Here is a 10,394-nt window from a genome sequence, read left to right on the forward strand (position 1 = left end):
TTTTGAATGGATGATACATTCATATAGTCCAAAACTTAGAAGGTACAGAAATGAAACGTCTCCCAGCCACCCTGTTTCTCTTCCAGTGTTTTATGAATCCTTTCAGATACATTTTGTATGTATTATACATAGTAAACACACACGCACACGCACACGCACACGCACGCACGCTTCCCCTCTCTCTATACAAACGGTAAAAACTAAAGATATTCTTCTGTGTCTTCATAGCCCACATACCATATACCCCCTCCTAGCACAGTGGCCAAGGCCACTGCCAGTCAAGGGCAGGGGGGCACTCGCTCTCTGGGCTCTGCATTCAGTGCTCACTCCCACAGCAGTCCCCCAGCTCAGGCATGGCAGTCAACTCGTCCCCAAGCATCTGCTTTTTCCCCCCCCCACCTTTATTTATTTTTTTTTTTTTAGAGACGAGGCCTTGCTATGTTGCCCAGGCTGCCCTCAAACTCCAGGCCTCAAGCGATGCTCCCACCTTGGCCTTCCAGTAGCTGGGACTCCAGGTGTGCACTGCTGTGCATCCTAGGCTGCTGCTGACAATCACACAACCAAAGCAGCAAGACATGGCCCGTGCTGCATTCTGAGCAGCGGCACACTCCAGCCTGCAGAAGGGAGCTTCAGGCTTACTCCCCCATCCAGGAAGCTGGCCTGCCAGCCAGTGGCCAAGCAGGTGGCTGGGCTCACCTTGTCCACCTGCTTCTGTTCCATGGAGACGGCAGACAGAGTCTGCTCCAAATCTACACGCTGCCGGGAAGAGTGCAGGCAGCTGGTAAGATCCTTGGACTCGCCTGGAATGAGAGAGTCAAGATGGAGCCCAAAGGCCTCCCCTGCCAAGGCGCCGGGCTGAAGTCTGAAGGGAGCCCAGATTCCCACCTTCTTTCTGCCTGATTGCCCATTGAGCATGGACCAGTGCCGAATAAAGATCAGACTTCTCAGATACTAGGATCCCTATGGTCTGAATGTGAACCTTTGGGAGAAAAGCCAAACGAGTGCTGAAAAAGAGGGAAAGAAATGTTCTCTAGAGGACATGAGGGGATACCATCCCATCCACTCACTTGGAGTTGCTAACGTAGGGCTTCCTGTTCCTTCATCGACTTTTGCTGATATTCTCTTTTCTCCTATAGAAAGAAGGAAGAAAGATCTCTTACTTGGGGGAGGCAGAGATGGAACAGCAAAGGATGTGCCCCCAGAATGCCACCAATGCCCCAGGGCAGACCCACCCATGAGACCAGATTATCAGGAGCCCTGCGGGGAATGGGGGTGGGGCCCCAGGGCTGAGCCTTCTCCAGGCCAGGAGTGGGCAAGACAAGCCTGGGGCCTCTACATCTGGGTCCTTCCCCAAACCCATCAGCCATGTTATCAGCAAAGAAATCACATTACTTTTTCCAGCTGATCCATAAGTTCTTGATTCTGCTGTTGCTGTAGAGAGAGTCAAAGGAAGGTGACTGAGGTGGTCCCCTCGACTCTATTGCCTAGACCAAGAAGGGGTGGGCAGGGGCCAGGAATGGATTTTAAAGGCAAAGTTCTCGACCCTATGGGGACACGAACTGACAAAACTCCCCTCAAGCTCCCAAGATCAGAGAATTTGTGTCTTTGCTGGGTTTTGCTCACAGCTATAACACTGAAAGCCTGAATCTGGATTCTCTTTAAAGGACAATAACATAAAACTCTAGAAATGGACTTTGAGAAAAGAAAGACTTCCCTTCTGCCAGCTTGTGATTTAGAAGGGTGCATTCACTCAACAAATATTTACTGAGCTCACACTACAGGCCAGGTGCTGCTCTTAATAACAGGGATATAGGAACGCAAAGGACAGACGAGATCCTTTTGCCCTGTCGTTTGCATTCTAGTGGGCCTTGAAATCTGATGCTCAGGGCTACAAGAGACCTTAGACACCCTCTAACTCTACCTCCTCAGGCAACTCAAGCGCAGGGAGGAGAGGTCGCTTGTCCAAAATCAAAGAGCAAATCAGGGACAGCCAGGGCGGGAACACAGGGCTGATGACAACCCGCCAAGCTCCGGCTTCCACAAGAGCCAACCAGCCCGGGGCAAGTGTGGCGAGGACGAGCAGGGCTGTCTGGAGAAGAGAGAGTAGGCAAAGAGGGCAGCGACAGAAAGAGCCATGCGGCATGCTCTGTGCTCGGGGTCCCTCCAGCTGAAGCCTAGGCCACTCTCTAGCCCAGCACCCACTCTCCCTTGGCACCAGGGGCCCCCGGCCTCTTTCTTCAGAGCCTCAAGGGGAAATTGGAGCCCAGAATGGGCAGCGTGGCATCCGGAAACCCTGCTGGACTCTTACCAATTCCTCTACTTTGCTACTGAGTTGTTCGTTGGTTACACAGCTGGAGTCCAGGGCTACCGTTAGCTCGTGGTACTGGCGCTGAGGCACATGCAGAGAGGAGGAGTGGAGGAGGGTTGGGGGGAGAGGTAGAGAGAGCAATCAGTAGGGTTGGGGGTCTGTGGGCCGTCCCAGCTGGCAGAGGCACACCTGGCCCCCACTGTGGGAGGAGGTCAGGGGTGGCCTGCAGGGTCACTGGGTCGCAGTTCAGGGCCACTTACCTCCATTTCCTTCAGGTTGATGGACAATGAAAGGCCCGCTCCATTGACGTAGCATGTAGACTAAAAGAGATGAAGGTTCACTCAGAGACACTCTGTCCCCTCATGGCTAAGCCTCTCTGACTTCCCGTCTTCCCCCTCAACTGGCAAAATTTTCTTTTCTGCCTAACTCGGACCCCTCCTCCTGTCATCCCTCTGTGCCAACTTCTCAGCATTCCTATCTCCTCACCGTCCCTCCCTCCTGAGCTGCTCTCAGCCTGTGCTCCCCCAGCAGGATAGACACGTGACTGGCCCTGTGGTCCAACTCCTTGTCCTGCACAGCTCAAGGGGGAAGGCCCAGAGAAGAGGCGACTTGCTCAGCGTTCCTCAGCAAGTCGGCGGTCCCACGATCATCTCTCTCACGAACCCCTGCCTCCATTTCCTTCTATCGTATTTCCTTCCCCCTCGCCCCCCTTCTGGGCCCTAATTTCTGGGGGACCTCAGACACAAGAGGATTGATATGCTGAGAAAGTTGTCGCAGGCTCTCTGTCGATGAGAAAGTCCTAGGGAGGGAGACAGGGGTCAGGGGTGCAGGCGGCTCAGTGGGAAAGAGGGTCGTGGGCAGTAGCCTGCCCTGACTCCCTGGCCTAGGGACTGCCGCCCCGACAGGAGACACTCACTCGATTTTGTCCACAAGATCACAGACATCATTAGCATCATGGTCCTGTTTAGGAAGAAACATTATGAGGTAGTCATTCAAGTTCCATAAGACTCAGCCAGGGGTGGGGTAAGCCAAGCTCATTCTGACAATTTTCATCTCCCCAAACCTCCAGACAAAGCCCGGTCTTAGCTTCCCCCATCCCAGTCCCTAGGAAGGGCACTTGGCTCTAGAACCAAGTTCCCTGCGAAAGGAGAAGAGAAGCCATGGTGGGTCTAGTCCTTAGAGAAGGAGAGTGGGACAAGCACACAGGAAGGCAGCGGGCAAAGGGGGAAGAGGCACAAACCTCAAGTAATTCCATGCTAGTGAGACTAACATCAGGGGAAGAGACACGGCCAGGTGACAAGGTGCCATCACGGGAAGGGACACCGCTAGGTGACTTGGTGTCATCAGCAGATGGTGGCACAGGGGAAGCGCAGTCTTTGGGCACCTGTCACAGAACAGAGCAGGGGTTAGGGAGCCATGCAGGAGAGGAGGCACCTTGGTGCCATGGACACAAGGGTGCAGAGCAGGCAGGACAGGTGTTGCTGCAGTCAGAGTGACAGTGACACACGCTGGGAGCCCCTCAGGGGTGTGGACACAGCCTGCCCAGGCCTCGGACCACTTGGCAGCGTTTCCGGCAGCCAAAGCGCAAAGCAGGGGCTGCACGACCTCCTCCATTGACACACGAGGACCTTGTTGTCCCTGGACTGGAGCTCAGCAAAAGACAGCACCAGGCTCTGACCTGCAGCAGCCACAGCAGCGAGAGGAAGGTGTGCCAAAGTCAGGAGGAAGAAAGGCACTGTTCTTCCAGAAAGCCGCTTGGTGCCACAGCATGACCCTAACCTGGGCGCCTACTGTGCAGAAAAGTGTGGTGAGTGGTCATTGTGGTCAGTGGAGCTGTCTGCCTGCCTCAGCCTGCCTCTCTCTCTCTCCCTCTCGTTCTCTTCCTGACCTCCCTTCCCCTTACCTTGCCCCAACCATGGGCTGTATTTCTGATTCAGGCCTTTTTAGGAAAAAAAGTCGCCCAACTAGAAGCCTCTCCCTGCCCCCTGGAGGTAAAAAGAGAATAAACCATAGTCTCATGGCCACTACCCCCACCCCACCTCATAGCTCCAGAAACACCTACCCAACCAAGAGAGCACCTGAGAAACCAGTGCCCAGATGTTTCCCTATGACTCTCGGCAACCTGGAGGTCATGAGGCCTCTTTCCTGGGAATAGCAGTTAGGGGATAATCCTCACATTTAGGACTTGAGCCATGGAAAAGTCCACCCCCGCCCCCAGCTGGCCCCACCTTCTTGACTGCAGCCTCATCCACCCTCTCTCCAGGCTCGGGCCTAACTCTCAGCCGCAGCCCCTGGCTCTAGAGATCTTCTCGTGTCCCGCAGGCCAGACGGGCAGAGAATGGAAGAGCAGCCTGACAAGAGAAGACTGCGGGACAGCCAAGGCCTGGTCAGGGGAGCCAGGTCTGGGGAGGAAGTGGCTGCACCTCTCTCCAGGGAAAGGGCTGCCTGCTCTCCCGACCCTTCGGCCTTGGCCTCTGAAAACCCAAAGCTACTTCCCTGCTTAGAGCAAGTGCTGCAAAGGCTGGGGGACCCGAGAATGAGCCAGGTTGTCTCCGCATCTCTGCAAGTAGACTGTGACCATGGCCCTGGAACCTAGCGCTGCCTTGACAATGTCCACAGCTGAATCAACAGGTAAGAGCGGGGACTGAGCAGCGGGCCAGGCATGAGACTTCAGGGGACCCTGGCAGGCTCTGGGTCCCTCTCGGCATCTTGGGTTCCCACTGACCTCTAGGATTAGACACAGGAACACTCAGAGGTGGGAAAAAAGGATTTTTCTGAGGACTTTTCAATATATATACCATGATTATATTGTGAGCAACCAACGTTATTTCATAATTTTAAGTTTTGCAACTAAGAATGGAGTTAAAAAAAAAATGCCTACTGTGCTCAAAATGTCCCATCCCATTAAAAATGTTTTTCTCTCTCCATTATTCCCTGTTTCTGGAAATGTTATCAGCTCTACTGAGGATACTGCAAGCACAGGCCTGCACTCCTGCAATACAAAAGTTACTTGAGAAATAGTTATTGATATAGAGAGTTTACACACAGTAAGAAGGAAAGATAGGGATATGGGCCTTCATTGCCAGAGAAGAGGGACCTGGGCTGGGCACAGAATTTTCGAGCATCACAACAGACTAATAATTTTCTCATGAGGAAACTAAGGCCCCAGATCCCTTAACCGCTGAGACCACTGGCAGAGCAGAAGCCACATACACGGTCCCAGGACTACTCCAGGCCTGTGCTTCCCTCTCCATGCCACTCAGTGTCTCCTCTGAGCCAACAAGGTGAGTCACAGCACCGGGACAGACCTGACTGACTGTGGGAAACAGCTGTGACAACTGAAAAACTCTACCGGTGCCCTGTCCCACACCCTGCTGGAGAGACAGGGACAGCGAGATGGCAACTGGCTGCTCTCACTGGCCTCACTTCCCCTTGAGGCTGGGGATGAGGAAAACCAAAGAGCAACTACCATTTATTGAATGTCTACTCTACACCAGGCCCTGAACTAGGAATTAATATAAAAACAACCAAAGAAACCTCATTTAAACTTCTATAAGTGTAAATAAAACATTACCCCTGTTTTACAGGGGTGAAAAGAGAGGCCCAAAGAGATCAAACAATTTGCCCTAAATCATACCCCTAGCAGAGAGACAGAGAGGATTCAAACAGAATTCTCAACCAGTATCCAACACTTTTTCCACAATCTTAACCAGTACTTCTTACTTCCTTCCCTTAAGCCCCTGTCCCCGGGGGCCTGGCCAGCCAAGACTCACATGCTCAGGCGGGCAGCAACCATCATCAGTAGCAGTTGTTTCAGAGCTACTACCATTTTTAACTTTTTTCTTTTTGTTCTTTATATAAGATGATGGGAGGTTGCGCTTCAGTTGATACTCCGCCAACTGTGGGAAGGAAAAGCAGCAATACTTGTGAGGACCGTGAGCCTATACAGTCCCATTCTACCTTACAGCGATTTCTTTATTTTTTACTTTACAGTTTTTATAAAAGACTCTCATTGTGTACACCATCTGATTTAATGCCGCCCACAACCGTACAAGGTGCTGTAATGATCACTTGATGACTGAAATGGACTGATAACATGGCTTTTAAAAAAAGGCAATAATGGAATTTAAATTCAGTCTTCTAACTCCAAGCTCCGGGGTTTTGCCATGAATCTGCAGCAGCCAGGGGGCAAAACCAAAGGCAGAGGCAGAAAGCAAGCATTCAGTAGGCAGGAAGTGTGCATTGTGTGCTTTGGAATCAGACCGCGGGGCCCTTTCTTACACACGTGTTAGGGCTGCACACCAGCACGTCCCCAACTTTGCAATGTATCCTAACGCAGAGGACAGTGACGGCACAGCCCTAGTGAATCTAGGACAAGCCAAGCAGCATTTCAGAGAGAGGACCATTATAATTTTACAAATCTATGCAAACACCATCCCTAAGTACATTAGTGTTTTTTTCTCTCTCAGGAAAATCAAGCAAAACTGATGCTTCAGAAAGATACCCGGTGGCACTCAGGGAACCCCAGGTTGAGAAGGGATTTGGGGAAGATCAAGGCTGTGAAGTTCAGTTTCCCAGGATCTGTTCTACAGAAGGTAAGTAGATCTCATGCCAGAGAGCACTGAGTGAAGGTGAGGTAGAGAATTCAGGAAAAAATTGTGAAGTCTCTCTGGAGAGTGGAAACCTGGGAGAAAACCAAACCAAACCCCCTCTCCCATTGCCACCCAGAGATACTGTAACGTTTTTCGCTTGTTGGTGAAGTGTAGGCTTTTCATACTGCAAACGTCTAAGTAAACGGAGTCAGGGAGCCGGAAACCTCTCAGTCCTAAATTCTGTAGTCCTTAGTCCCCTTCCGGTTGGAAATTTGTGCTGCAGAGAAAACAGAAAGGGAGTGAAAACACTTAGAGGGGTACGTAAGATCAAACGCCAGGCTCTCCACAGTAATGACAGTTCCCAGGGGTATTGTGACTTAACTACATTCCACTCCTCCCTCCCTACGCCCCAGTCTCTGCTCCACGGTGGGGGAGGGGAGCACAGGGCTGGGACCCAGGCCCTTGGAGACTGGAGCCCACAGAGCCCAGGGAGGGCGGGTTTGGGGCAGCAGGAGGCCAGGGCTGAGTCCAGAGCTGGGAGCCCCGGGAATCCCTAGCCCAAAGTCACCTTGGGGCAACTGGCGAGGGTGGGGGGTGGGCTGCTGAAGGGGCGGGGCTGTCTGAGAAGACTTTGATGAGGGGAGTCAAGGGTCGCTGAGGGGATAGCCCTGCGTGTCTCAGGAGTGGCACAGACTGTGGCCATAGTCCTGCCATGGGAGGGAGCCTCGGGCTGGGTCGGGAGCTGCGACTCGGCGCGTTTTACCTTTTTCCTGGCCCTGGCCAATTTTTGCTGACGGGTGTCTACCGACATCCCGTGGGGTGGAGAGTAAATATGGGATCTACAGGATCGCATTGTGAGATTCCCACAACCACTGCGAACTCGCTCCTGCTCGCTACCGCGCAGAAGTGCAACTGAGCCAGAACGGGCGCTACCAGGGCGATACTAGGGAAACACCTGTGTGGGCGTGGCCCAAATGCTCCCAGCCCATTGGTCAATGAGAAAGATGAAAGGAAAGGGGCGTGGCCAGGCAGCCGCCGGAGCACGGAGATGCCGCGGCGTCTCACTATAAGCAGTGCACGTGCGCAGTCGCTGTCCCCGCCCACTCCGGGGAGGGCTGGGGGAGGGTAGGGGCCGGGGCGGGGCGGGGCCGGCTCTAGCTAGGTGCGCGCGCAGCTTCCGGTCCGACCATTCGTGGCCTCATTCAAAGAATTGTAGTTTACCTGATGGACCTGAGAGGCCGGAGAGCCGGCCCCGCCCCTCCCGCGCCACTGAACCCCCGACTTGGGGGGCCTCGGACTCCAGGGCTCAGGCGGTGGGCGAGGAACGGACAGCAGGGAGAAAGTGCCTCATTTCACAGCCCCTTTCCTGACTCTTCACAGCCCCGCCCCGACTTTCTTGTCCCAGAAATCACCTCCAGAGACCCCCATCCAGTCCTCCAGACGCTCCCTCTCTCAGAACCCCCTTCCTCAAGCGTCCCTTCCCTGATCCTGGGAGTGTATCTGCCCCACTCCCAGGCTGGTCCAGCCCCGGGCACTCCTACTTCCCACCTGCTCTTCCTCCGGCACCCCGCAGTGCCCATTTCCTCTGAGAGCAGGCTCTGGGTCCGACCAGCCTTTCCCCTCCGATTCCTCTCCAGGACTGAACCCGGACTTAACCGAAGTTACCGCAGGACTTTCCGATCCCCTGAGTACGTCTGCGCCTCCTCCCCACTTCCATCGTGTAAATCACTGCCGCTGCCAGCGCTCCCCTCCATCCCAACCGCAGACCTACTCTGCTGAGAACCTCCAGGGCATTTCTCAGTCCCTCCCCTTCCTCTTCTCCTGCTCTCTAATCTTCAGAGAAGTGCAGTCCTTCCCTGGCCAGAGCCAACCCTCCTCCTCCCCGTCCCCACGCCTCCCTCCTCCTGCCTCCTCGGGTGCCTTTACCCGTCTCCAGCGCCAGCCTTCTCTCCTGCTCACTGGTTTCTCCCCTCCCCCAGTCCTGCCTTTTAACCCACAGGTCCCCTCCCTATCAGGAAAACTCTTGGCCTTTAGACTGGCCACTCCTTTTAGCTGCCAGTAGTCGCTCCTCTTCTCTGGCAAACCACCCCCAAAACTCAGCCTCCTTCTCTCATCCGCAGATGGCGTTTCCTCTACCACCACGCTCAAGTTAGATCCGGAAAGACTTCGTGTTTGCTCATTGATAAGCAACTGCCGGGATGCAGGTGTGTGCCAGAAAGCACCTGCCCTCCAGGAACTACAGGCTGGAGGATAAACAGGCAAAAAAAATTCCAGGACAGAATCAGCATGGTTTTGTGAGGGGGAGAGGGGAAGCTCAGACTTAGGCATGCGAGGAGGGCCCCCCAGAGGTGGTGAGGTCAGAGGCAAGGCCTGATGGATAAGTTCCACTGAGACCAGATGACAGGTGGCAAGCCAGTCTGCCAAAAGCATGGGGCTGATGGAGCCTCTGAGAGCAGGTTGGGATCCAGTCTTTGACCTTCCTGCAGCATCCCTGCTAATTCATTCTTTCCCTTTTTCAAAGCAAGGCTTCGTTGAGCACTTACTTTGTCCCAATCAGCTTACTTTACATACATCGTCTTGCCTAATCCTTCCAACAACCTTATAGGCACTTTATCATCCCCATTTTACAGGCGAGGCCTCTGAGTTCCAGATGAAAGGGTGAATGACCCAAAGGACACATTTCACACACAGGCTATGTGGGAGCAACATGGCTGGTTTATTTACCTGGGTGAGAGTGGGCTGAGTCCGAAAAGAAAGTCCGCACAGAAGAGGGTTTCATGGGGGTTTTTATAAATGGGGATAGCCGACCCCCTCCCACCTGCCCTGTTCAGTTCTTTGTTTCTGGGCCAAACTGGCAGGTGAAGAATTGCTTCCTGCTACGTGCAGTTCGCCTATGGCAGAGGACAGTGGGCAGAACTGCTGTTTGTAGTAAATTCTTCAAACAGCCAACTCCTATGCCCCCTTTGCCCCAGTCACATCCATCCTTCTGCTCTGGTGTTGTCCTTATCAGGAGAGCTAGGGAGGGACAGCCTTCGTCTCTATCAGGGAGGGAGGGGGAAGGAATGCTGGCTGCAGCTGTCTGTCAGATCTACAAAGTCCGGGGAGGTCCCAGGCAGTGGGGCCAGCCAAGGTAGAGACAGGAGCACATTCCAGTGTCCCCACAGCATGATGTCCAGCCAGGACAGGTGGCCAGACAGTGCCCCCCCCACCACCAAGCAAGTCCAGCCCCCAGAACATCTGACAGTCAGTGCCGTCCCAGGAGGGGCTCTGTCCTGTCACCCACTGACTGGCCCCCAGCCACTGAGGCCCAGGCCAGGTGGCATGGAGTGAGCTGGGACCCAGTGCTGCCATCGGGGCCCCGGGGGGAGACAGACTGGAAAATGGGCCCTTCCAGTGCTGAGCCAAGCTGGGGGGCCCCACTAGCTCAGGACTGAGGGCTGTGGCTTCCCTGTGGCCCTGGGCTTGTAGGGCAGCCCTGGCCCAGGACAAAGGGA

General features: G+C 54.1%; 1 long non-coding RNA gene across 1 annotated transcript in view; it reads left to right on the forward strand.

The window, feature by feature from the left end:
• The window catches only part of LOC138390483 (uncharacterized), a 34,440-nt gene extending 25,817 nt beyond the window's left edge, over positions 1-8,623 (forward strand). The window contains exons 5-8 of the long non-coding RNA XR_011234545.1: positions 424-4,115; positions 4,572-4,939; positions 6,778-6,903; positions 8,538-8,623. This is a non-coding gene — a long non-coding RNA (uncharacterized lncRNA). The remainder of the gene's footprint in view (positions 1-423; positions 4,116-4,571; positions 4,940-6,777; positions 6,904-8,537) is intronic.
• Positions 8,624-10,394: the final 1,771 nt, after the last annotated feature.

The sequence above is a fragment of the Eulemur rufifrons genome, chromosome 8, assembly GCF_041146395.1.
Source record: "Eulemur rufifrons isolate Redbay chromosome 8, OSU_ERuf_1, whole genome shotgun sequence".
Classification (NCBI taxonomy): Eukaryota; Metazoa; Chordata; class Mammalia; order Primates; family Lemuridae; genus Eulemur; species Eulemur rufifrons.